Below are 4861 nucleotides of genomic sequence, written 5' to 3'. Positions count from 1 at the left end.
TAAGCAGCAGAGGCAGCCATAAGCCAGGAAGCGACCGGTCACCTCCTCACATTCCAAACTAGTCACATTGAAAGAAGGTGCTATTGGGCTGTTAGGATACAATCCTGTCCTGAATACAATCCTGTCCTGATAATTCCTATCACCTCCAGAGAAAGGGAAGTGCCTAGAAAATGTAAAAGGAAACTTAGTCTGATAGCATCCTGTCTGGCAAGAACTCACTTATCAATAGCTGGGATGTGAAATCCTCACTTCTGTATTGTTTTGTCATTATAGTTCCCACTTTCTATTGTTTGTCTCTATAATCTCTGTCTGGTTCTGTGATTGTTTCTCTCAGCTGTATAATTAATTTTGCTGGGTGTAATCTAATTAAGGTGGTGGGATATAATTGGTTAGCTAATCATGTTACAATATGTTAGGATTGGTTAGTTAAATTTCAGTAGAATGATTGGTTAAGGTATAGCTAAGAATATTACTGTATAAATTAGGGGCAAACAGGAAGTAAGTTGGGATTCAAAAATAAGGAAAAAGGAACTTGTATTTAAGCTTGCTGGAAGTTCACCCCAATAAACATCAAATTGTTTGCACCTTCGGACTTCGGGTATTGTTGCTCTCTGTTCATGCGAGAAGGACCAGGGAAGTGGGAGAGTGAAGGAATAAGCTCTCTAACATCTTGGTGCCAGGACTTGGATACATCACATTGGATAGGTGAGTGGCAGCCTGTAAGTCCCCCTCCCCAACAGTCCGCGCAGCTGCTTGGAGGGGGTATGGCGAACTCTCGTGATGGTAGTTGCGGGTTCTGGCAAGCTGGGGTAACGGATTTTTTGAACAAATGGATAAGGAAGAATCAGGGCCCATACCAGGTGCAGGGGTTCACCTGGGATGAGATTGAGAAGGAGATGGGAGAGGTTTTGGGAGACCCCAAGGGAAAGGAGTGTAGGAAAAAGGGAATGGTATTACAAGGTTTGTGTGCTGGGATGGCATACTGGGTAAAAAGGGAAGCTGATCTCCTCCAGCACATTAAGGATTTGGAGGGGATTGTGGATCAGCAACGGATTTTAACAGAAAAATCTGTGTTAGCAGTAGAGGTAGCGGATTTGAAGGCACGGGATGCTGCACGGACAGAGGAGTCTTGTGAGGCAATCCGGAGAGAGAGGGACGAACTGCTGGGGAGAGTAGGAGACTTAGAGGAGGAATTGTATCATTGTAAACATGGGGACAATGGACTTGGGGACCCCAAACCATCCGCCCCACTAATGGAACTGAAGGAGACACCTCCACCACCCTACCCTGAAAAAACACTGTACCCACCACTGCCGGTGGATGTTGTAAGCCGGCGATCCACAGTTACAGCCCCTGCGAGAGAGGCTACCCGGGAGGAACTGCAGGAGGCAGGAATAGTGGCCCCGGTTGCGGGGTGGGGGGACCATGCCCCACAAGTAGTAGAACAGGCAGAAATCCGCCCCTTGTCCCTGAAGGACCGGGAGGCAGTACTGGGCCGTTTGGGAAAGATACCCCGGGATGATTGGGATCAGTTTGTGCTGTGGCTAGTGGAGGTGGACAGGGAGATGGAGGGTCTAACTCGTGAGGACCAGGTGATCTTATGGCGTAGTCTTTTGGGACGAGGCACCTTCGGAATCAATGTGGCAGGAGTGGCACACCCATTTCTAATCCCCGGACAGGTGGCAAAACACTTGTTTGGGGTGTACTCTCGTACTGCGGGGATGAATAAGATGAAGCGAATCCCTGGGGAAACAGGGCGGGATACACTTAATCGCATACAGGCATGGGCACGGTGCTGGGTGGATCCCCTGGATGGTCCATGGGTGTTGCCACAGGCAGGGGCACCGGGACCTGGTGGGGGTGTGGAGCAGGGTAGGGGTGTGGAATTGCTGGAGAAATGGTTGGAGCTGAGCAATCCGCAGTTCGTGGGTCATTTAAGGTTGCAGCACCCTGAACTTGCTCCCAATCAGCTACCCCAGTTTCTGGAACAGGCAGATGTGTGGAGGCAGATGCGTCAGGGGGAAGAGCCAGTCCATGCGATTACTGTGGGGGATCAATACAAGGTGGAAAGGAGTGGGTCAGCCTGGAGAGGAGGAGGTAGAGGGAGAGTTCGTGGCTTTGGGAGGGTAGTCAGGGACGAGCGGGCAGCTATAGAGCAACAGATCCAGAGACTGCAGGCTAAACTGACTACCCAGGATCTTACCAGATCAGGGGGAAAGTGGCCCCGGAGGCCAGGGGACTGGGACTGCCTGAAATGCCAGACACACAATTTTGCATGGAGACAGGAATGTGTTCGGTGCCAGGACCCCCGGTCCCTCCATGAACCAATGGGAGGGACAGAGGTGGGTGCTGCAACTTAGGGTGCCCTGGGAGGCATCCTGTCCATGTTCACAGTTTAGGACGGGATGCATCTGGTCACCCCACGCTCCAGGGGGCAATCGAAGGGAGTCCCATGAGGGATTTTTTGATAGACACTGGAGCAGCCATCAGTTTAACCACATGGGGGCAGGGGAGACCCTCAGAAGGGACTGTGACAATTGTAGGGGCAACAGGAGGGGAGACACAGTTAACCCTGAGGTGGGGACAAATCAAAGGAATCTGGGGGGAAGGGGAGATTATGTGGGGTTGTAATGAGATGCTTAATCTGTTGGGGGCAGGAGATTTACACAAACTGGGACTTGTACTGGATTTAGCCAATTGGGTGTGTTTACTGGGGCAAACGCAGGACGGTCAGGGCTATACCATTCCCATGGGGATAGCCACTATGACCATTAAAGCGGCACATGCCCTCCCACCACCCCCGGCTGGGTGGGAACACATCCCTGTGTGGGCGAAGGATAACCTGGATTGTGGTAGGGGCAGCATGGAGATACTGATGGAGGGAGGGGACCCTCCCTCACAGAAGCAGTACCCTATTCCTCGGGAGGCGTTGGCAGAGGTGGGGGCAACTATTGGGGAGTTGGAACAGAGGGGGCTGATTCGGGCAGTTGCATCCCCTTGTAATGCTGCTGTGTGGCCTGTGAGGAAGCCAAATGGTACCTGGCGCCTCACTGTGGATTACAGGGCACTAAATGCTCTGGCCAATTCGCCAGCCTCAGTGGTGGCAGCATACCCTGAAATGTTGGCCCGTATTGGACCCCAATTCCGAATTTTCACTGTTTTGGACATAGCTAATGGGTTTTGGTCTCTGCCACTAGCTACCTCATGTCAGTATAAAACTGCATTCACATGGGAGGGCAGACAATTCTGCTGGACAGTCCTACCCCAGGGATATAGGGACTCCCCTGCAATTTTTCACAGATACATGAGACAGGCTCTGGAGGGGGTGGATTCAGCAAGGTGCATACAATATGTAGACGACCTGTTACTAATGTCAGGGACAGAGGAAGAAGACAGGGAGCTAACTGAGCAGGTCCTGCAAGCTTTGGCAAGAGCAGGATTGAAGGTGTACTGAGGCAGTGAGAGTGCTAAAGGAAAACCTGGCCAGTGCTCCAGTGCTGGCCTCCCCGGATGGGGAGAAATTCTTTTATCTGTATCCTTTGGTATCGGACACTACCATTGGTTGTGCATTAACACAGGAGTATGGAGCAAAGGACCGACCTGTGGCCTTTGCCTCTCGACTTTTGAGTGCTGTGGAATTGAAGTATGGATGGTGTGAAAAGGTGCTGTTGTGCACCTACTGGGGGGTAGGGAAATTTAAATACCTTACAGGAATGCATAAAGTAATAGTCCGATCTCATCATGACCCCCTGCGGCTGTTAAACATGCACACTATCTTACAGGGACAAGTGAGTGGGCAGCGTATTGCTAAATGGTTGCTGGCTCTACAGGCAGAAAACATTAAAGCAGAGGTGTTAAAGGAACCCACAGTCTGGGTAGCTGGATTACATCTGGCTGGCACCCCACACCAATGTGAAGCCAGCCCAGGTAAAACCCAACATCAGGTGTTTCGGACGGCTAACCCCAATCAGGTAAAAGAGGGGACACTGGTATGGCTTTTGGATGGAAGTTGTATGTATCAAGGGGGATGGAAAACTGCAGGCTTAGCTGTTGTGGGAATCAGAGGCAATGAGACAGTCAGCACCATTGGTTTCTCACTAGAAGCAAAGTCAGCTCAGGAGGCAGAACTGGCAGCCTTGCTAACAGCTTTAAATGAAGTGGATCCCAAATTGGAGCCAGAATGTTGGGTGGTGGTAGATTCAGATTATGTATTTCGTGGTGCCACATTAATGCTGAGATGGTGGGCAGATAATCATTTCAGGGCAACAGACGGCTCCACAATCAAGCATGCTACCTGGTGGAAGCGAGTGGAGGAGCTGAGTCACTGTTTTACACGGATCAATGTGGTAAAGGTAAAGGCACACAAGAAAACAGGACCCCTAAGCAAAGGAAATAATCTGGCTGACGTAGAGGCCAGGCGGGCTGCAACAGAGGCACCCCCATGGCCCTGGGAGCCAGAAGAGAGAGTGCCTGTAGCAGTGATAACAAGAAGCGGGGTGGATACAGATCGGGGAGGGCGAATTCGAGAGTTGCAGGAATCTGACCCAGGACTGGAAGGCATCATGAAACTTGGGGACAGGCATGTGCCAAAGACGGAACTAATGGAAGGGATTTGGTGTGTCTTAACAATTGAGGGACCGGTAATGTTGTGCCCTCAGGGAAGTCGGACGGCTTTCTTAAGCTGGGTGCATGGAAGCTTGGCAGGGGGACACCCCGGGTTTGAGGAGGCACTGGGAACTTTAAAAAGGTTGTGCTGGTGGCCAGGAATGGCAGCTGATTTAAAATCACATCTGGAACGTTGTTTGGACTGTGCCAGGCACAGCCCACCTCACAAGGTGCTAAGGGGAGAATTAATGAGACA

The sequence above is a fragment of the Chelonia mydas genome, chromosome 1, assembly GCF_015237465.2.
Source record: "Chelonia mydas isolate rCheMyd1 chromosome 1, rCheMyd1.pri.v2, whole genome shotgun sequence".
Classification (NCBI taxonomy): Eukaryota; Metazoa; Chordata; order Testudines; family Cheloniidae; genus Chelonia; species Chelonia mydas.
The sequence above is the reverse complement of the archived record's forward strand: the minus strand, read 5'-3'. Positions refer to the sequence as shown.